Source organism: Staurois parvus, unplaced genomic scaffold, assembly GCF_062004578.1.
Source record: "Staurois parvus isolate SC_StPar_1 unplaced genomic scaffold, SC_StPar_1.0 ptg000839l, whole genome shotgun sequence".
NCBI classification, from domain to species: domain Eukaryota; kingdom Metazoa; phylum Chordata; class Amphibia; order Anura; family Ranidae; genus Staurois; species Staurois parvus.
This window is the reverse complement of record NW_028318635.1, coordinates 770297-793846: the sequence shown is the minus strand read 5'-3', so window position 1 is coordinate 793846 and position 23550 is coordinate 770297. Positions and strand designations below refer to the sequence as shown.

Genomic DNA, 23550 nt, shown 5'->3' with positions numbered 1-23550 from the left:
TGGCTGTTGAAGTACTACAAGTCCCATCATGCCTCTGCCTTTGGGAGTCTTGCCTGTGGTTGTCAGAATCTTGCAACGCCTCATGGGACTTGTAGTTCCTCAACACCTGGAGGGCCATAGTTTGGAGACCCCTGCTCTAGAAGAAGCCTCTGTAATGACGAAATGCATCAGGAAGGAATCAGACAGCGTGTGTGAGGTTCTGAGCAAGCTGGTGATTGGATAACAGTGCTGCCACCTATGTGGCAGGGCAGAGAGGGTCACCACACTGAGTTATTGGGAGGCTTTGCTTTTAATTTGTGTTTGTGAATGTAATTGTTTGTTTTAAATAAACCAAGTATTTTGATGGTGGTACACTATGGTATGCTACAGTATATTAAATGTTTGCTCTTCAGTTTAGATACTCTTTAATATAGCTCTACTGACTGTATGTATAATGTGTATTATTATTTTATGAAAGATTTAGGATAGTAGTTTAGGGATAAATCATACTGCTAGCTAAGGATTTGCCATCTCTAAAGACAAATAATAGAAAAAAAATATGCAAAAATATAATTCTCTGGTCTGATGAATTGCATGGTTTTTATTTCAGAAAGAAGAGAATGGGATTTGCTCTTACTAAATGGTGCTAATGTATTTTGCTGCAGAAAACTGACTTAAGTTGGCACAGAAAGTCAGCTATCCTGTGCTTAAGTTAATTTGCATTTTTCCACAAGGTCACTGACAGAAAATAATCTTTACCAGATTGTACAAGGTGTTCTTAAACCATGACATTTCAAGAGTTGCTTAATGTATTTTTAACCACATGGGACAGTTATATTTTTTGTGTGATTTGGGACTTATGCACATAGCTGATTAGGGCTGTACACTGGACAGATCAATGTATTTCTGTGGCAAGTAAGGCCAGGTGTTTCTGATCAGCCATGGAAAAGAAGCCTGCACAAACCAATGACAGGCTGACATTGTCCATGGCTGTCCATAGTCTGCATGTAACCCCAGATGGAGCAATTACCTACGGTTAGAGATGGATGTGTCCTTAACCACAGGTAATCGCTCCATCTGTGCTTACATGTCAACAGCTGTGGACAGTATCCACATGTCGATTATTTGCACGGGTTTCCTATTCATGGCTGATCAGAAAAACCTGGCCATACCTGCCACATAAATACACTGATCTGGGGAGTGTACAGCCCTAATCAGTTTTGTGCATGAACCCAAACACTTGGGAATGTGTGTTGAATAGCACACACTTGGATAGCACAGTTTTGCTATACCGAGCTTGTATGTAGCTCCTGGTTACAGTGGTATTATATTAATTGTAAAATGCCCTGGCAGGGGAAAACTGTTCAAGCCAGGCTAGAAAATTTCCTTTCATAGCCTAATATTCAGCAACTGAATCTTCTTCTGTCCACATGAACATGCATGATTATGGGTTACAAGCATGCAGGATTATGTGTGTATTGAGGAGGAAAGAGATAGATAGTCTGATTGTCAAGTCGTTTCCATACATTCAACTATGGTCTATAATTTAATCCCCAGTCCCTCTCACTATCAAGTTTCTAGATAGCCTGATCTGCATTTAAATGTGGAGAGAGGTATAAATAAAGGCATGTGAAATAAAAAGCAGTTCAAATACTGAAATCTGTTTTTAAAGGTATTAAAGCTGAAGTTTAATCTGCTTATATTTTGCCTTTTATTGCCACCCTTCTTTCGCAAATGTTCTAATGAAATGTTTAAATAAAACTATTCTTTTTTCATTGCAAATCTTGCAAAACTGGGTCTTCATGCTTCTATATGCTATGTAAAACTTCACAGCACTCTTCACTACTTCTCTTAAAGTGATTGTAATGGCTGAAGGCTTTTTACCTTCATTCATTCTATGCATAAAGGTAAAAAACCTTCAGTGTGCAGTTGCCCCCCCAGTCCGCCCCTATACTTACCCAAGCCCGCTCATGATCCAGCGATGTGCACAAGAGCAGTAGTTCTCCTGGGTCTCTCCCTCCTCATTGGCTCAGACACAGCAGTGGGAGCCATTGTCCCCCACTGCTGTCAATCACAGCCAGTGAGGAGGGAGCCAAGCCACTCTCTGTGTGTCTTATAAAGAAGCAGAGGCGGCTGTTGTGCAATGGTTTTGCTGTGTGCAAAACCATTGTACAACACAGGTAAGTATGACATGTTTGTTATTAAAAAAAAGAAAAATCATCTGAACCTTTAGTATCACTTTCAGAGCCCTCAGTCTTGATGCAAGCAGCAGTATGGCCCTTGAGAGGGGTTATGGAAATATCAAAATGCTTGGATGAGTGGATGAGAGTTATGGAGTCATGTGTTAGGAAACACATGCATGAGATGTTGAACCTCCATGATTGAACCACTGTATATAGAACTTAAATCCAATGTATTTATTTTATTCCGGGTACTTATATGGCATCATCAATTTATGCAGCACCTTAAATATATATTGCACATTCACATCAGTCCCTAACCCTCAAGGAGCTTACAATCTAAGGTCCCTAACTCATATTCATACATACACATACTAGGGGCAATTAACCTACCCGCATGTCTTTGGAGTGGGGGAGGAAACCGGAGTACTCAGAGGAAACCCACGCAGGCACAGAGAGAACATGCAGACTCTAGGCAGGTAGTGCTGTGGTTGGGATTTAATCCTATGACCCTACTGCTTCCAGGTGGAAGTGCTAGTCACTGTGCTGCCCATCCAGGTGGGTGTACCATGGACAGTAAGGCTGTGGAGGAGGGAGCTGAATGATTCTGGAAATTAGAGTAAGCAAATTCAGTACAGGAGAGGAGCCTGTACAACAATGCAAGACTGAAGGTAAGGCTGGAGTTCAGCTTTACCGCTGGCAGTTATCATATAATGCCATACTTTATTTATTTACTTATTTCAGGTACTTATATAGCGCCATCAATTTACACAGCGCTTTACATATATATTGTACATTCACATCCGTCCCTAACCCTCAAGGGGCGTACAATCTAAGGTCCCTAACTCACATTCATACATACACATACTAGGGACAATTTAGACAGGAGCCAATTCACCTACCAGCATGTCTTTGGAGTGTGGGAGGAAACCGGAGTACCCGGGGGAAACCCACGCAGGCACAGGGAGAACATGCAAACTCCAGGCAGGTGGTGCCGTGGATGGGATTCGAACCTACGACCCTAGTACTGCCAGGCGGAAGTGCTAACCATTTAGCCACTGTGCTGCCCATATACTTTCAGTATATTACTAATTTAAGGGGACTTAAGTTAGCGGTGGGGGGATTGAAATGCAGCCAAGTGTACAAGTAGAGTCTGTTCCTGCCCCTTCCACCTTTTTCTAGTAAAGGCACCCATTACATTAAAGGATTAGTAGGAAGGCCTGGGGTAGAAAGCTTTATGTGGGACATTTGCAGGAAACACTGAAATTTACCTAAAACTTCAGCTCTCTATATTTTGGGGTCTCCCAATAGTTTTAATAGTCAGTTTGGCCAAAACTTTTTCAATGTCCTGAGTTTTTCAAAGATTTACTTTAAGTCTAGATTCACTTCTATGCATATGTGATTGATTTTTGTGGCACATTTTCTAGTGCATTCTGCATTTTTTTGTGTGTTTTTAATGCAAGTGTTGGTGTTTCTAGGAGGAGGTGTCTGTTGTCATGCAGGAAAACTCACCAAAAACACAAGTACATGTGTTTTTCATGCAATTCAATTGAAGTCTATGAAGCCAAAAATGCACCTTGCTACTTGTAAAAAAAAACCCACCTGCACCTTTCAAAAAAAATACCCATTGCATAAAACTGCATAGATGTGAACGGGGCTCATATAAAATGGTTACATGGATTGTTATGTGTTTTTGTGGATCTGCAAATGCACTAAAAAATACATATATGTAAAACTAGCCTTGAAGTAGATTATGGTAGCGGCCAGAAAAATGGTTTATCACACAGAAACAGGACTTCATGTATTTTTCAGCACAAGCAAGATACATAAACAAAAAATCCAAAATGCATTTAATGTTAGGTAAATGTTAACTGCAGTGGTTTGAAAAAGAATGTATGAACCAAATGACATAAACATTTATCTGTTCTCTGCAAATTAAGCACTTGTCAGGCACTGCCATTTAAAAGCTAATTTGCCCATACAACGCCTAAAAATGCCAAACTCCGCAAAAGTGCTAAAGACCCATTCTCCATTCCTACCAATCTCTGTGGCTAGTAATATGCTAACAGATCTATATACATAGCTATGTGCAGGTCCCTCTCTTTTCATCAATTTGTTTGTTGTGTAACTTGGCGAGAAGCCATAGAGGAGACTGCTGGAGAACACTGCAGTTTTATAGGAGGTATCACTGTGAAATGTATACTGAAAATAAAAAAATCCAGGTCGGTTTGCCAAATAAAAGGTAGAAATTCACTTGTCTGTAATGGGAGATTCCTCGAAACACCCTGATATTTTTGACCATACTATGTCATTATATGATAGCGTTTTGAAAAGAAAATAGTAAACGGTCATCTGTTAACAAAGGGGCTGTCCTGTTAGTGCCATTCATTGTGATCGGAGATCATGTTTATGGTTCTTCTTGAAATATTCAGAATGAGTACATTCCATTAAAAATCATGTAATTTACGCAAAAGTGCACTAATTACAAAAAAAAGCTGAGCTATAGAAAAGGAGCTACAATGCCAGTTGAAAACCAGTTACACTATGCCACCTGTTACCTTCATTTTGTCTTGAAAGCTGCTAGTAGCCTTTAAGGAGCTGACAATGTGAAATTAGATGTTCAAGAAATAACAGCCTCTAAAAAACAATACTTATTTACTTAATACTTAACCTTTTTTATTTTTAATAATGTTATAAATCATTTAAAACACTATATACATTAATCTCAAGGTCATAAGTACATTAATGCGGAATTCCAGGCACAAAAGACACAAATGACTACAGCTGTGTTATTATTCATAAACAATTAAGTTATTTTTTTTAATGTACGAATTGTAAGTACCTGAATGTGACCTAGTATCAGCCTCTAGCAGGCTTTGTACAGCAGACCTCAGAGAAGGGGAGAAAGAAGCAGTGGGGGAGCCAAGAACGTGAACTGCAGTGCAAGGAGGGTGCAAGGAGAGAGTAAAGTGACTCACTCCTCATCAGTCTTCTGCTGCTCCATTTGCTGTCTAGTCACAGAGTGAGAGGGAGAAGGAGACCTGTAAATGTTACTTAAGAATAAAATCTTTAAACACTTGGAGTGGTGGTCACTCAAGTGTGGCACCTATCAAGAACTTTGGTTCAGCGAAGTATGTTTCAGGGCTTTTTGCCCACTTTCGTTTAAAAGTAAAGTTCAAAAACACACAAAAGGTTTCCCTTGCAGGGGTGTTGGGCATGACAAGGAAAAATATAAATTTTCCAGCCTACGGGCTCTCCAGAGCACACAGTCCCTGAGCCTGTCTCCGCACAGACTTACCACGTTATCTCATCCAGCTCCATGACCAACAACATGCCTAACCTGGGCTAACCTGGGCTGCCCAGGCTCCTGCCTAATTACATACAATTACATACAAACAAAAACTTCTCTCAGGGAATGGCTAAGTCAGATCACCTCTGCTTGAGGGCTGGTTTATACCACAGTTTCTGCATTCCAAATGTGTTTGTGTATGCGTGTTTTTGTTTTTTTTTCGTCTGATGCATTTTTGAAGCATTCTAGTGCATTTATTCTTCTCTCTTTTTCTTCATCTTAACTCAGGACATGTGTGTGTTCAGGTGCATTTTTTATGTTTTTCAAATATGTTCCATACAGAATAAATGCAACATGTTCTACTTTTCTGTTTGACTGCACTGGAACACACTGCACTGGTGTGAACTAGGGCCATTGGAATCCATGTTAAACCATGTCCATCCATTTTTGTTGCAAAATAAAAATGCACTGGACTGCATCTGGTGTAAACCATTCTTGACACCAGAACGGTCACTCTCCCAGGACTTGTTCACACACGGTGCTCATGCAGCAGCTTGAACTATAGACAGCTTCTATACTAAAAAGCCTGTGTACATCTGTACAGTCAGGATGCTGCCTTCCATTAAAATGTGGATCCAAATCAGGTGTTACCAATTCTGAGAGAGAGTGCAAACACCTAGTGCATTACTGCCATAAATGTTTATTGGGTCCAAAAGACAATTGTATACTCGCAAACTTAGTAAGGACCAAGCACTTCAAACATCAACTCTAGCCTTGAGGCATCTGACCATGTGTGATACATTTGGAAGGCTAATGTGTTTCGGGGGCATGCCCACTTCTTCAGAGCTAATCCAACCAAGTCAAACACCACATCTTAAATGTTCACACATCGCAGAGCACTTCACCCCACAATTAGTGTGTGGGTGGGATTAAAACTGCAAAAGATGTGAAACTCCCTTCTCTTTGCCTCACCTGCCCATGATGGTGTCTTCCAATAAATACCCACATAAACTCTGGGTGCAGAGTGGCCCCATGCACTTGAAGGGCAGCACCAACCAAAATCAATAGGAAGTGTAATTCCTGCTGTGGTCATGAAGCAAGGCATCATGGCCGTGGCGTATGTTCACCCCCCTACTGCCTCTGCAGCTAAAGGGGGAGCAGTTGGGGGAGAGTAAATCACAAGATTTTGCTGCATTCTCACCCAAACACTAGTGTTAAGGAGCCCTAAAAGAGCAGGTCAGGCAGTAAAAATAGAAAGTCTGTATATTTTGGAGAGAGTTTCACATCCTTTAGCCCCTTCCACACACTTGTTGAGGGGGGAGGTGATCTGTGATATGTGAGCTTTTAAGATGTGGTGTTTCACTTGGTCAGATTAGCTCTGAAAAAAGAGGCATGTACCCCAAATTGTGTTAGCCATCCAACTCTGTCATACCTTGTCAGATGCCATCGCCTCATGGCTAAAGTTGATATTTGAAATGTTCCTTACTATGTTTGTGAGTATACTATTGTCTTTTGGCTCCAACAAACATTTATGGTGGTAATGCACTAGGCATTTGTGCCCTCCTGTGTGTTTTTTACTGTTTGTTGAAGATTTCCCAATGTGAGGATGGCTACATTGGGCAAAGAATTACCTCAACGCCATTAGATGTACTATTGCCTGGGAGGTGGAGTGTTTGAACTTTTTTTGTGGATAAGTTACCAAACTGCCAAACCACTCAGAACAGACATCCCAGAACCCCTCATCCTGCATAAAGGAGGAGTCTTGGTGACAACTAGCCCTTCTGAAACCATGACAGCACTGTCACACACTGTTGCAAGTAACAGCAAATTTTGTAAAAGGTAAACATAAAATCATTAAGGAGATAAAAACTACAATAATTATTCAGAAATATTTCCTGGTTGCTTTGCTGCAGTAAATATTTAGCATAATTTACAGAAGTAGGTACGCCTAGCTGAATTCCCTCTCAGACTGTTAAATAGTTCATTCAAGAATACTGAGAGTCTGTTAACTCAGTTGGGAAGCCTTTAAGGTGAAGAAAAATGAAAGCTGCACATGAGGGGGGTTGTTACAGACATAACATAACAATTGAACTAATATGGCAGAACTTGGGAGTCGGTTTTCCATATATAGGGCAAAGCATTCAGTGACCTCAGTATTACAAAAATGTACATAAAGAAGTAGTTTTATTAGTTTGCATGACTTCTTGGATTTATTTAGCCCTTAAGATATGTTTTAAAATAACAGCTTTTAAATTTGGGTAAAAGCAGTCAGGGACAGGCTCTTGAATGCCCCAACACATTGGGGTTGATTGACTAGAACTGGAGAGTGCAAAATCTGGTGCAGCTGTGCACGGTAGCCAATCAGCTTTTAACTTCACCAGTTTTTGCACTCTCCAGTTTTAGTAAAGCAACCCCATTGAGTCAATATACACATAGGGGAAGATTTACTGTAACTGGTGCACTCAGAATCTGGTGCAGTTGTGCAGGATAGCCAATAAGCTTGTAACTTCAGCTTGTTCAATTGAGCTTTGACAATAAAACCTTGAAGATGATTGGTTTCTATGCAGAGCTGCACCAGTTTTTGCACTCTCCAGTTTTAGTAAAGCAACCCCATTGAGTCAATATATACATTGGGTACATTTACTAAAACTGGTGCACTCAGAATCTGGTGCAGTTGTGCATGGTAGCCAATCAGCTTATAACTTCAGCTTGTTCAATTGAGCTTTGACAATAAAACCTTGAAGATGATTGGTTTCTGTGTAGAGCTGCACCAGTTTTTGCACTCTTCAGTTTTAGTAAAGCAACCCCATTGAGTCAATATACACATCGGGGAAGATTTACTAAAACTGGTGCACTTAGAATCTGGTGCAATTGTGCATGATAGCCAATCAGCTTGTAACTTCAGCTTGTTCAATTAAGCTTTGACAATAAAACCTTGAAGATGATTGGTGTCTATGTAGAGCTGCACCAGTTTTTGCACTCTCCAGTTTTAGTAAAGCAACCCCATTGAGTCAATATATACATTGGACTACATTTACTAAAACTGGTGCACTCATAATCTGGTGCAGTTGTGCATGATAGCCAATCAGCTTCTAGCTTCAGCTTGTCCAATTAAACTTTGACAATAAAACCTGGACGTTTTCTGTGCAGAGCTGCACCAAATTTTGTACACTTCCAGTTTTAGTAAATAACCCCCATTCATTCAACATACATACTGTGGGGTGTACTTGTATAAAAAAAGGTTCTGTGCAAATGAGGCAAAAACAAATGTTGTTAGGCTATTTCCTGTGCTGGATGAATGTTTTTCATTAATTTAAATCAGAAAATACCACATTTGGCTGCTAGAAAAAAATGTCAGGGCTTCTCATCTATCCCTACCCCATCTAAAATGAAAAGTTTTGGCTTTCATTATACTTTCATCTATATTGGGCTTGTTCATTATATTGCAACAACCCAAAACAACCAAACACATTCACAGCTGTATGCTCTATTAGCAAACCTTGCCATTTTTTGAGGATAAATAGTTCAAAACATTAAAATAATGCATATATTTCCTCTATATAACTATTATATGTATCTTGCTGCTTTTCTCTAGTTATAAAAAAATGATAGTAACCCAAAGTGTAACTATGTGCAAAAATGTAAATATCAGATGCAGTCTGTCACTAGATACTACACAGGTAATAAAATAGTGTTTGGAGGGTACTCAGAAAAATAAAAACTGCTGTGTTACTGCTATTAACAGATTGTATCATCTATGTCTTGTAGAGTGTACCTATAATATGCTTTAAGCTGTGTCGTTTGTTTATATATACAGTATGTTTTGTGCTTGCTTGAAGGAGGCATTGTTTTGGGCATACTTGTTATTGTAGTGTCCAAGGTTATTGCAACAGGTGAGCTGTTTATTTTCCATGCTTTTCCGACTAAGCCTGTATATATAAAACCAAATCAAGCCTTGCAGGGAATGTCAAGGTTATCTTAAACATTTTACTAACCAACTTTCGTTTTCTGAACTCATTGCAGCTAATGATATATTTCATGTAAATGCTAGAATACACATTCCACAGTTAATCGGTATACCTGTTATTATTGTCACAGCAATAAGCTACCCCATTCTTTGTGTCACATGAATCATTGTGAAATTGCTCCATCCATGGAATTCATAGTTGTCACGGAAGGAGAACACATCTACATAATCGCCTTATCCACCTGATTTGTTAACAATATGCTGTTATTGTTTTAGATGCGTTCACTTCTAATAGCTAAATCATTTTGTTAGAAGCTCAAGCTCAGGATTACGTATGAGGATAACAGTTATGTTATCAATCTCTTTAATTTAAATATACTACACATATCACAACTGCCAATGATAATGGATAATTTCAATGTGTCAAGTAATCTCACAGCTACTTCAGGAACCTTGCATTTACATGCCATATAATTATTATATGCTATATAAATGCGGTAGTTTGTAGTTTTATTGTAGTAAGATAATGAATTTATGGAACAAGCCCTTAGCACGGTAAACCCAATGTTAGTACAATTGTCTCCAGGCATTACCGTGAGGACTGTATGTTTTATTTTTGGTGCTGCTTTTTATTTTTGAAGTCCATTGTTGGTCTTTTTTGCTTTACATTTTCTGTAACTGTGTTTGGAACTGTATTTGTAGAGTTCTCCAATTATTCACTTTCTCCTTTTTAAAGCAGACCTAGATCATACTAAAACTGTAGCTATTTCTATCCCCCAAGTGACCCTTAATCTAAGCTAGAGCACTGCAGAAATACTTACATTTTAGGAGCTTTTATGATTTCCTTACTGATAACTTTCGGACCACCATTAGCCTGTTCCAGCTTGAATTTCTGTGTTTTTACCTAAAACGTCAATCATATATTCCACTCTAGTCATAACAAGAAGTAGCGAAGTGGAAGAATACCAAAACTTCTGAAAAGTTAGCCTTACTGCAAATTTTGAGGGTTTTAGTGCAAGCTTAGGCTAGGTTAGGGTTATAAGTGCAAAAGAAAAAAGCTGCAGGCATAGTTTGAAAAAAAAAAAAAAAATTCTTATGATACTTTCCCTTTATATATGAACACAGTCCCAAAACCAGCATATTTTATTTTTAGGGATTTAAAGAAAAAGTTAAAGAAAAGGAACTATGTGGGGAAGGATAAGAATTGAAATTTGGATTATAGGAAATTGAGTTTGCAAGCCAGGATTGAGTTTGAGCTAGGATCATTATTTAGTAAAAAGTTTAAGTAACTCTTCTAAATAATCTCTACTTCTAATTGTTAAATAGTGACATTTAAAAGTCTGGAACTGCTGCTGTTTCTGATATGTAATATTGTTGCCTTAAATCTAAAGCTCTGAAATGGTTTACTGCACCCTATAGATAATATGGTTGTCTTCATTCTAAAGTCCTGGAATGGATTACGTAGCCTGGTAGGTAATATGATTGCCTTAAATGTAAAATTCTGGAATGGGTTACTGCAGGGGTGTCAAACTGGTGGCTGTCCAGCTGTAGCAGAACTACAAGTCTTATCATGCCTCTGCCTTTGGGAGTCATGCGTGTAACTGTCAATCTTGCAATGCCTCATTGATTTTGTAGTTTGGCAACAGCTGGAGGGCCGCCAGTTTGACACCTGTGGGTTATTGCATCCAGTAGGTAATATGAATGCTCTAAATCCAATGTAAACTTTATCTTCCTATCCAGGGGCGGACTGACCATTTGGAAACACGGGCACTGCCCGAGGGCCCGGGATCAGTAGGGGGCCCCATGAGATGCACCTGGTACCTTTTTTCATAGGCTTTTTTGAGTTTGGGCAAGGACACAGGGGCCCCATGATGCCCTATTGCTCGGGGGCCCCATGAGTTGTCAGTCCACCCCTGTTCCTATCTGTACTTTGTGTTTTTCACCTGCACTAGATATGCATTAACCATGTGGGTTTATGGTGTAATTTGTTGCCCTGTATGCACAACCTATAGTAGACTAAATCTGCATATTCCTGTGTCAGCATTTTCTGTTTGTGTAGAAACATGAGGCATGCTGCATAGCACTTCACAGGTTAACGCCTGACCTCTGTGTATATAGTGAGAATTATCACTTCCTGTGAAGAAACTATATATCCCACAATCCCTGATTCTCTCAGTCTAGTGATCTTCAAATGAAGAAATAGTAATTAGATCAGACACAAGATACAGACACAAGCAGGCAGAGAAATAACAGAGAGCTCACCATGCAATCTTTCATCTCATTGGCACTCCCACATTTGTGATGCAACACAGAGGAAATGGCAAGACATTGATTGGATGCTGTGTGACCCAAAGCAAGACGTTGCCTGTCCCTTTAGTGAACAGAGACAAGGTAGATGAATGAATACATGGACATGGAGGGACTGATCACTTGTCATCCATCACTTGTCCCATCGTTACAATGTAAGTCAAACATATGACACTGGGAATATAATTACACTAATACCTAACTACGAAAACAAAACATATTTAAAAGTGTACTATGCCTTTAAATCTAAACGTCTGGAAAGGGTTTCTGCACCCAACAGGTAATATGATTGTCTTACAGCAGATACATTATACATTCTCTCGTGTGCAAATAACTGTGCGCTGTTTAGATATCTAATCGAAAGAGACATTTTGCAGTCCACTTGTGCCCATCTCTTTTATACAAAATAATATAAACACTGTGCATCCATGTTAATCTGCAAATAGACAATAAGTATTCTTTAAATGAAGTGTTTTCTTGAAGCATATTCTGCCTAAGGGAATGCTATTTAAATGAACTTGTGCTATTAAAAATTAAACTTCCCCATTTCATTAAAGTCATCACATATACAAAACTCAAATGAGGACAGAACATGGGTAAGGAAATAGTACGGCACAGATCATAAAGCAATACATTATAATGTAAAGTCATATAATTACCCTTTATGGCATCCATTGTTATGAACAATTTATGATGATCTACCAGCAGCCAATGAGTTTAAGTTGTCATAATATAGAATAGAGTTAAGAAATACCTTCCAATGATAAAGTTTAGAAGTATGTGCAGTCATTTAAAGTAATTAGTGTTGTATACTTTGGAGATGATTTTTCAAAGGAATATGGTTTTCACTTAGCCAAGTGAATTTGTGTTTGCTGTACAACTTTATCAAAATTGACCCTGTTTAAATGAGTAATGTTTGTTTTCATTTTCTAGAATGTAATGCAGTTTATGAAATGAGAGCTTTGGGTATACAGAGTTACTGCTTCCATATTTACGTCTGCCTTTGTCTGTTCTATAAGAGTAAATATATTTAATATTTTATTTTCTTCAATGTATAATGTAAATTTTGTTACATCATTTCAGTACTTCTGTAAACTTTGGTGTTTGCCATTTATGTCCTTACCTTCAAGAGGAATGCCTATGGGCTCTTTTATGCTAGCAGCAGCCCTTGCTTCCTCTCTGAAAAGTGATCTGCGGCAGATAGCTTTCCAGAGGACATTTGACAAGTAGCTGGGAGGTGCTATGTAAGCTCCTTGCCACCTGTTTTAACCCTGAAAAGCCCACACCTTTGTGACACAACCACTTGCATTGCATTCACTTGAATGGGTCTTGCCAAATGCGACAGGGGTTACTTTTTTTTGCCATGGCCACATAGCATGTACAACCCCCTCTAGTTACTGTGTTAGATTAAGAGGGGCAGCCAAGGTGCTGTAAAACCACGGTTCTGAAAATCTTCTAAACTGCAATACATTGACCTGATAATCTAAAAGCAATGGATATACTCCAACACAGTACTGAAGGGTATTATTTGTGCAGTAACATGCTGTTGACTTAAAAAAAATGCTTTATGTCTTAAAGCTGAACTCCAGGAATTGTTTGTATTCTATATTTATATTGGTCCTGCTTTGCGCCATGTAAGTAAACATATCACATATGTGAGAAGACTCTGGGGAAGCTGCCAATCACTGTAGTAATTCTGAGTCCCAGATTCTGTACAAGTGGCTTCCTCTCTGTACACTGAACACAGAGGACCACTCAAATGGCACTGCCACCATTTTTTTAAATAAATACAGGACATTCTCTGATTGGATGAGGTGAAGAGAAGGGGTGGTGGCGGCATGATTTCCACCTCATCCCTGTACTGTTACCACTCCTGAGGAAGTCAAACTACGATGAAACTCATCAAGCAGGGCTTCGGCACAGTGACATTATCACATTTGGGGGCACATGCTCATGTGATTGCCAGTGTGACTTGCAGATCCCTTCCTATGACTGAGCTCATTTTACTTATTGCTGGGAAAGCCCTGTGCTGTGTAAATTTATATGATGGAATTTATTTTTCTAAATAAAACAATAGTTTTACGCTATGTTGCCTTCCTATTTTGTACTCACCCACCTATACTGATGAGTGTTTTTTGCTGATGTTGTCAGGGGATTGAAGTCTGGGATAGCTGCAGCCACTCCTTGTTAAAGCAGAGTTCCACTCACATTGTAAAAAAATAAAAGTCAGCAGCTACAAAAATGGTAGCTGCTGACTTTTAAAAAACAGCCACTCACCTGTCCCACGATTCCGCGGTGCCCACGCTGCAGCCCGTTTTAATAGCTGTCCTATATTCCAGGCGCCGGCATCTTCAGTGTGGCCATCACAGCCGGGTGCCCCCACTGCACATGTGTGAGTAGTGCTGCGCTTCCTGAATGGCCTCATCATCTTCTGGGACCTGAGGGTAGGAGGACAACTTCTGCTTCCGATCGCCTAGGCAATCGCAGTGGGAGTGGGTACCTGTCAATTTCGGGTACCCACTCCCCCCCCCTGCTCCCCAAAGGTGCCAATCCTTAATGGGGAGCGGGGGACCAATCTTTAAAGCGGAACTTCCCCTTTTGGGTGGAACTCCGCTCTAATAAACAAAGTGCTTTAAACCTACCTATTAAATTCTGGCCATAGATGGATCAAAATGCACCCGGTTCCGCAGGCACTAGCTGAAGTTTGATCCATGTGTGGCCACTGCAGTTGTACAGAAGTTGATCTACTGTTGGATAAAATCTGCTCAATCAACAGCTGCAGCTAATGGCTGCAGTGATGATCTATGTATTATGACAGTGGGGGAGTCTCCCTGCCATCAGAATACAAGAGCACAGCAGGGAGGATTCTCCTATCTGCTTTGAATGTGTGGATGGGGGAATCGGTTCAGTTTTTTTCCTTCTGCCCGCTTGTTCAACAAGTAAGCTAAACCATGCATTGCCAAATTAAGTGGTCACTGTCATTTGGTAAGTTTACTCCCTCCTGGGAGGTGTGTGTGAGTTACATTATTAATCTGGTTGAAAAAAGATACCATGCAGTTCAACCAACAGGAAAAAAGGAAAAACACACAACACACACAAATAGAAAACATCCTTATACACTATCCAATACCTACAGTTCATCCAGAAGAAGGCAAGGAAAACCCAAAATGGCATGAACCAATCTTCTCCAGCAGGGGAGGAAAAAATCCTTCCTAGTTTCCCAAAAAGCGTATATCCCTCTATTGATCGGATATTCCCTAGATCAACTTTACCTGCAAATACTAGTATTCAGTTATATTTTGTGCATTTAATAAAGAATCCAGGCCTTTCTTAACACAATCTACTGAGATGGCCAGAACCAGCTCTTGAGGAAGTCTATTCTACATTTTCACAGCTCTTATTGTGGAAAAGCCTTTCCATATTTGGAGTAAAGTGTGCCCCCCATGTCCTCTGTGATGACCTCAAACTGAATAACCCTACACCAAGTTCACTATATGGACCATATACGAACCATATAATTATACATGTTGATCATATTCCCTCTTCTCAAGAGAGAATAAATTCAATTCCTCTAATCTTCCCTCATAGCTAAGTTCCTCCATGCCTCTTATCAGTTTGGTTGCCCTTCTCTGCACTTTCTTCAGTACCCCAATATCCTTTTGTGAACTGGTGCCCAAAACTGAACTGCATTTCTAGATTAGGTCTTACTAATGATTTGTACGGGGCAAAATAATGTCTCTCTCTGCAGTCCATATCTCTGTTAATACAAGTAAGTTAGTGGAGGAATCATCAATGATTAGAGATGTGTGGGACTGAAGATAAACGTTTGAACTAAGCATTTCACTGTGATTAGTAATGTGTTTTATAATTTTGGTATAGATACCTTTCTTGCAGTTTGATTTTTTTTTGTATGCTGTTTTTTTCACTTTATATGAATTCACTGTGTATCCTGACATTCACTGTGTATGTTAATTTTTGCACTTTATATGAATTCATTGTGTCTTATGTATAGGTAGGACATGTGTTTATTATTATTTATGTGGTGTTTATAAATGCAATTATTTGAAATTTAAAGTTGTAATTGTTATTTGTTCTTTATATCCTGGATGTGCATTACAGCCCCATAGATTTCGAAGAGGCAGTCCCCCTTCATTGCCAACCTCAGGACACAGCCCTAGAGATGTCTATGTAGGTGTAATGTACAGATGCAGCCAGGACAGCGAGAAGTGCCAGAGGCAGTGGCTGTTAAATAGAGGTAATCTATGCATCTGTGGGGGTAGGTTAGGTCAGGATAAAAGAGTAAAAAAAAAGATAACTGTGCTTTGTTTTTCTTTTTTCTTAAAAAGCTTGTCAGTATGATACATGTCCAAATTGGCATGTTATACCTTGTTGTAATCAGGACAATTATTGCTTAAGATAAATTGGCACTGCTGCTGCAAGCATTAACAAGCATGTTTGCATAGGCAAAAAAATGCTCATTATCACTTGAGAAGATTTTTTTTAGCATAATAAAACATTGCAGCAATTGCAATGCAAAGAAAAAAGTCTTGCGTGTAAAAGGTTTCTGAAGAGAGTTGTAGACTTTTGGGGAAATGGTGTGTTCTGCAAATGGATTAAGGCCCCCTTTACATGAAGTGGGCTCTAATTAGCTCAGCAGGGGATCTGTTGGCTGGTTCACTGCTGAGCAGAGTAGGTGGATGTCAGGTCTGTATCTGCTCAGTCTATGCAGAGCGGATATGGACAGAGCCTGCTCTGCTGTATTGGCGGCCAGGTGTAAACAGACCGGCTGTCTATTTACACCCAATTGCCCTTCGGTCCAATCCGATCCACCTACATGGAGGGGAACAGATCCCCTTCTATTTGTTTTTTTTGTACTCTAGGTAGGCGGGTAAAACAGACACAAGTCCATAGGGGTAAATGGAGTGTCCGATGAAGTCTTCCTGAACAACTGAGAGGCAGACCAGATCGGAATAGTTGTGTGAAACGGGCATTGGAAGCTGATTTATAAAGGAGAGCGAATAACGCCATCCAATCTATGTTATACTCTGCTTTGCTTTGCACATCACAGATTTAATTTGATGGCTTATTCTAAAAATTTGGGCTGTGGTGTGTGGCACTTGAGTTGCAGCAGAACAAGCTCAGTTATTGGGGATAGCCGGTCATGTGATTTTGATGGGTCACATAAATGAGCAATCCCCTTGGCTTTTTTAAAGGACTTCCATGCGGCAGAACACATAACACATTTGCAAAACATTGCAACACATTGCAGTCCTTCATAAATGTGCATGTTGGTGTGCTCATCCCATGGCTAGTTTTCAGCCTTTAAAACATCAACATTGTGGCAGCACAGTGGCTAAATAGTTAGCACTTCTGCCTGGCAGTACTAGGGTTGCTGGTTCGAATCCCAACCATGGCACCACCTGCCTGGAGTTTGCATGCTCTCTCTGTACCTGTGTGGGTTTCCTTCCACAGACATGCTGGTAGGTTAATTGGATCCTGTCTAAATGGCCCTAGTATGTGTATGCAGGTTAGGGACTTTAGATTGTTCACCCTTTGAGGGTTAGGGACTGATGTGAATGTACAATATATATACATAAAGAGCTGCATAAATTGACAGTGCTAAATAAGTACCTGTAATAATAATTTTAAACTACGTTTCACATATAAGATGCAACAAATTGCAAATGGCAGCCACTCAGATCAGTTTTAAACTGGCAAAAAAGACAAAATTGCGCATAGGCTGGGCAATATACAAAACAATGCAAAGGGGGTCTTCATCACCCTTTTAGGCTAGCTAACTTGAATGAAATAAAGATTGTCCTAACTAAACTGTCTCAACTCAACTCAAAATTTTACATGTGCCCAAATGTGGGTCATACATGGCAATGCACAAACAAGGAGCGAGTTCACCTGGAGACAGTCACCTCCTCCTCAAAGATACATCAAGAGCCCAGACATCACTTTTGCAATATAGCTTTCAGTGTTTGTGCACCAAATGCAAAAAAATAACAATGGTAGCTTCTCAGATTAGTTTAAAACTAGTGAAAAGGAGCAGGGTACACGTGAGCTGGGCAATATACAAATCCCAAAGGGGGGTCTCCTGCACATTTTCAAGCTCAGGTTAAAACTGAGTTTTTATTTGCACACATGGAAAGCACAATCACACTTCTGTAGTTTGGCAATGGATTTTACTCTCTTAGTTCATGCTGCCATTGAATCCTATGCTTTTGTGTTGCCATGCAGCTAAGCTTTATTCATTCTTTTTACCCAATTTAAGGATCCAATAAAGAGAGGATTTGAAAATTGTATGTTAATGCATAAGGCTAACAACTAGTGTAAATGGAGTTTAGTGTTGAAAAACAAGCTAGTATTTTGCTGGATATGCCAGCTGCTAATTTTTCACCTGAGAGTATTTGCTATGTCAATCCCTCAAGGATAATGACATGGAAGCACTTTTAAAAGGAGTTCTTTTGCGCTCATTTATAAGACTAAATGAGCTTGTAATGTAATATAAAACCTGTTCCTTATAAAACAAAATAATTTTCTGCCTAAACTACAGATTTCAGAGAGCTTTAGTTTAATGCTTTCTCAGAGGCAAAATTGAAAAACAGCCAAGTTATGCAGAACGATTGCATGCCAACTAGCAAAAGTCATATATTGTTTTTGGGTAATGTTCCGTGTTCTGTTTTAAAAGCTTGCATTTAAAGGGGGAATGTTCTGCTGAATATTTAAGTTGCTTTAACATTAGTTGATCAACACCGCAGTTACGTTACTAGACCTTGTAGGTTAATATTTTTTCATCAGCATCCTGCCCTAATGCATTTTGGGTCTATGCTTATGCAGACTCACTTTAGCCAATCGCTAACCCCAATGCTGACTTTGATTTCTAATTGAACCTCTTTTCTTTACACAAGAGCAGAAGAGCAGATTCAGTAACATGGTTCTAAGTGTTTACTGATTCTGTAATGGTGAATATATTTCCAAATTATTGTAAAACATTTACTCCTCTAATAAGTTAGAACAATTAGTTAAAATTAAATATTACCATCTCCTGTTTTATTATTATATCACATCATATTGTATTATACTATATTATATTATATCTTTATATAAGCTATAGACTTTCATTATAATGATACATTCCCTGCTTTATGAATATATATATATATATATATACCATCTGAATCTCTACTGTCAATATAATAGATCAGCCCTTACTACCTGGGGCATCTTTTTGTCACATTGTGTACTTCAGTCCTCTTAAAGCAAAAGCTGTGGCTTAGTGTCATGCTGGAAGCCCCCGCAAAGGCTGTCTAATCTCCTACCTAAGTGCTGATATTATCAACCTGCACGAGCATGTATACTAGAAAAAGAATTGATCCTAAAAAAAACAGTAGTGGACTGTTGAAATGTAGAGTATCCTATTATATTAATGGCCTGCTAAATTATTGTTGTATCCTGTTATACATTAGGCATAGCTCCCAACTGTCCCTAATTTAGAGGGACTGTCCCTCTTTTAGAACCAAGTCCCTTTGTCCCTCCTTCCTCCTCATTTGACCTTCTTTTTGATATGATCTATATAGTTGTATATTTATATATCAAAAAGTGTTTTACAGTGCTAAACCTTTAATCCAATTTCTATATTGCTGCATTTGTAAATTTCAAAAGCAATATAAAGGAATACTAGTGGTAAAAAAACCCAATCATTTTTTGTATTATTCTCCTTTAAGGGGGCGTGAAAGGGGTATGTGTCATATGCTTACATACTTTTGCCAATGGATGTCCCTCGTTCCCATCTCAGAAAGTTGGGAGGTATGAATTAGGTGCAATCAGGGCAAAAATAAAGTAAATGTTTGCTTGATAGCTCTGCAGAGACCTATTACAAGGTTCTCTATATAAAGGTTTTCTGTGCATTTATTTTTTCTGTTGGTTGAATTAGATCGATTTATGTTTTTGTTTTTTTTTTGTAATGTATACAACTATGTAACTTTCCCTGTGCTCTTCCACCTTTCTGTCCACCTGTTGGAGCTCAGTGATATATGAGAACATGAGACGCCTTTCTTACCACAATGTAGCACTCACTATCCGAGCAACCATTTGTTGCTCAGGCATTGTTTTGTGGGTCCTTTAAAAGCTCTCAGAGCATCCTGGAATATACACAGAGCAGGACCTTAGTGGGTAAGCAAGGTGGCTGAGAAGTACTGTACTTTGCCCTGAATGGGTAACGTATATTCTGACTTTAAGTAAGACATTGATGGCCAATAAAACAAATCTAAGCATCAGGTCATTTTAAGTAGCAGGAAAATCTGCATTTCCATAGGCAAAGATTAGAAAAATTAATTAGCTGACTGTTGAAAAAGGTTTTTGTCCTGTCCTGTGTGTGTAGTTTGCATCTAATCAAAGATGCACTTTTCTTGCACAAAAATCTGCTATTTTCCTTCTTTAATCTTGTATGAGACCCCTCCTTTCTTGCTTTTGCTCCAGTCCAGTATGGGTAAATCTTAATCTAAAGATGAAATGTCTTTTCTCCTGGCTTCTCAGTGCAGCCGTCCGGAGAGAAAGCAGTCATGTTAAGATGAAGACTAAACACAGAGTTTTCAGAAATCTGTTTCTTTTGGAGACAAGTTAAGGAAAGCTTTATCATCTCTGTGTCATAAATAATTTAAAGACAGGTTGAGTTGCTGGTGATATATCACTCTGCAGTATAAGCACACAATGAATTTTCTACCAAGTGTAGCAGAGGCTGCTGTGTGATTTGTACTTTATAATGTATCATTTTAAAGCATACAAAATTGCCCATAGTTTTATGTATATTGGTAACAATAAAAAAAAGAAAACTTTCAATATCAAAAAGAATGAATTACAGTAGAAAAAACTGCATTCATCAAAATATCTATCATTTCTGAAAAGCTTGACTTTTTCTTAGCATAATACTAGGTTGCTAAAACAAGAACTTAGGAGCAGTGGAGTGAAAATGTATAGTGAGCATAAGTCTTCTTGCAGTATCTGACAAATATCCAGAGTATTGGAACCCTTCAAATAGATACCCATGAATTATTCTTCATAAACTAAGCAGTAAGAGTGTAACAATAAAAAAACAAGTTTGTTAACTGAAATCAATACAGCTAAACAACAAAGAACATATTAAATGACTCAAGACTAAGAATAACAAAATAGAAGTAATTTGGTATCCATTGCCTGAATCCTAGCTGAGATACAGGGGATTTGATTTTTTTTTTCTAAAGAAATAGAGGCTGCTTACTTAATAAAATAAATATGAACTTTGCAAATTGTGTGTTTGTAAATAGAATGAAGCTGTGTTCACTCACCGGGAGCTGGCCCTCCACTGGGTTCTTAACAATGGGAGGTGGAAATAGGCTTCCCAATTATGAGACAACTCTGATTGACTGTCAAAGTAATCACATGTTTGGGATCCTGTTTCCACTTCTCAATTGCAAAAGTTGACCAGGAGATGTCGATGGCAGCATGGTCACTGTGCTGGGGGTGCCAAGTGAATGTGTTCCCAACACAAGCAAAAGATATCAGTTGTACCCTTTAAAGCCCACTGCAGTGCTGGCACATATGAACATGTGTGCATTTGGTATTAAAAGGCCAATGAACCAATCATCTGTTAGCAAAAATGTTTTTTTTTAAGTTTCTTTGCACATGATGGGGTATTCATCTGTTTTTTGTTGTATCTTTTTTGCAAAGTAAGTGACAAAGTTACACATAAACTTTGCAACATAGACAGTCTGTACTTCTTTAGTAAATCAGCTGCAAAGACTCTGTTAGGGCTCCTTCACACTAGTGGTTGGGGGGGGGAGTGCAGCAAAATCCTGTGATTTACTGTCCCCCAACTGCTCCCCCTTTAGCTGCAGGCCAGCAGCGGGGGAGAGGGGGTTGGGGGGTTTAACACATGCCATGGCCATGATGCCTTGCTTCATGGCCACAGCACGAGAATTACACTGTTGATTTTGGTTGGTGCTGCCCTTCAAGTAAATGAGGCCACTCTGCAACCACCGTTCAACTGCATTAAGTGCATGTGGTTGTGACACACTGGTACGGGGTTTAAGGGGTTAAAACAGGCAGTAATGAGGCAATACATAGCCTCCTCACCACCCGTCAAATACTATCTGAAGAGTGATCTGAATGTGGATTGCACCTCAGAGAGCAAAGCTAGTGTGAATGAACCTTTGGAGTCCTAAATACCACAAGGTATAATTTTAGCTTTAAAGATGAAGTTTAATTTGCTATCCTTCGTCCCTCAATCCCCTCTCATCAACACTGAAAACTCTTCAGTATGACCTCCCTGTTTTTATAACATACCTTATTTTACATCCAGTGATATCATCACTGGGTCTCTGCTTTTCTATGTGCAATGTAGGAAGATCATGGGTGGTTGATAGGGCTATATTTAGCTTCCTGAAAACAGCACAGCACTTTGCCTCAGAACTCCTCTCAAAAGCCCTGATACAAGGGGTTGGCTCTTGGGAAAAATGTATGAAAATAACAAAATGCCTTCATGGGAGGATATCAGACTGCAGGAATTGGCATTCCTAAAACGGTTGCATTTGAATTCAGACTTTTTTTTTTTTTTTTTTAACGTGCAACTATAACGAAAAAACCCGTAAGTGTTCACAAAAAAGTGCAAGTGCAAAACACCACACAAAAAGTGCACTTAAGGGTGTGCTTTTGTCCTACCCCCGAAGGGGTTGGACCGCTACCCTGATCCCCCGGGGCACGAAGCTCCTGACAGGGACAAGGTTCCCATTTGGTCCTCCTGGCCAAAAGGCCTGGTGGACCACCGTTCCTTATGCCCAGCCGAAGCCGGACATCCAGTACTAGGCCAGGGGGTTCTCCCGAAGAGAAAACTCCCTAGGGACAGGGGAGGAAGGAACCATAGGGCCACACATCCTCCCCCTAGACTTCAGGGCAGGCCCGAGGACCCACACCCTCCATCCTGTGAAAAAAAAACACACACAAAAGTAAAAAGTGACAAACGTGGGGTGAGGAAAAATAAATAAATAAATAATTAAATAAATCTATAAAAATAATAAAAAGTGTCGTGCCCAAATTGTGCACTGACCAGACCCTGAGGCCTGTAGCAAAAAAATTGCCCAGAACTTGACCAAAAGGCCCGGTCCTAGAGGCGCAGTGCAAAAAGTGTTTAAACTCGGTGACCATGTGCTCATTCGCAACGTGGGGTCCCACACCCAAGTGCTACTCAGAGCACCCCTGAGGCGACTACTCAGGGGGCACCTAGTTTGCGGACTCTCTGCCTTCCCAGCCCCTGGCCAGACCAAGGTAGATCCGTCCAAATCAGGAGGTACTGGATCCTTCAGACGTTCCAAAGGGGAATTACTCCCGAGGCCCCAGAACGAATCATGGCGCTCCCCGGTTTCTGTTCCCCCCGTAATAGCCATCCAGACCCCCATCGTACCAGTGAGGGTACTATACAACAGCCATCCCCGCAAAGCTAGAATGGCCGGGAGCACCCCCACTGGACACTGATAAGAACAGATACTACACTTGATCTTAGCCAAAAGGCCGAGAAGCGTTTGAATTTGAATTCAGACTGTCCTAGTTAATGACCACATAGAATCCAGAACCTCCATGATTAAAAGAAACAAAAATCCAATAAGTGAAACTGGCAGGTCAGGGACAGTCAGGCTAGTGAGAAAAAAGGTTTGATGATGTTCAGGGGCGGACTGACAACTCATGGGGCTCCCGGGCAATAGGGGATCATGGGGCCCCTGTGTCCTTGCCCAAACTAAAAAAAAAACCTATGAAAAAGGTACCAGGGGCATCTCATGGGGCCCCCTACTGAC

General features: G+C 39.7%; 1 protein-coding gene and 1 pseudogene across 1 annotated transcript in view; one reads left to right on the top strand and one right to left on the bottom strand.

Moving 5' to 3' along the window:
* The window catches only part of LOC149443669 (autism susceptibility gene 2 protein homolog), a 782555-nt gene that overhangs the window by 13884 nt on the left and 745121 nt on the right, over nucleotides 1-23550 (top strand). The gene's annotated exons all lie outside the window — the stretch shown is intronic.
* LOC149443672 (U2 spliceosomal RNA) lies at nucleotides 23122-23281 on the bottom strand (annotated as a pseudogene).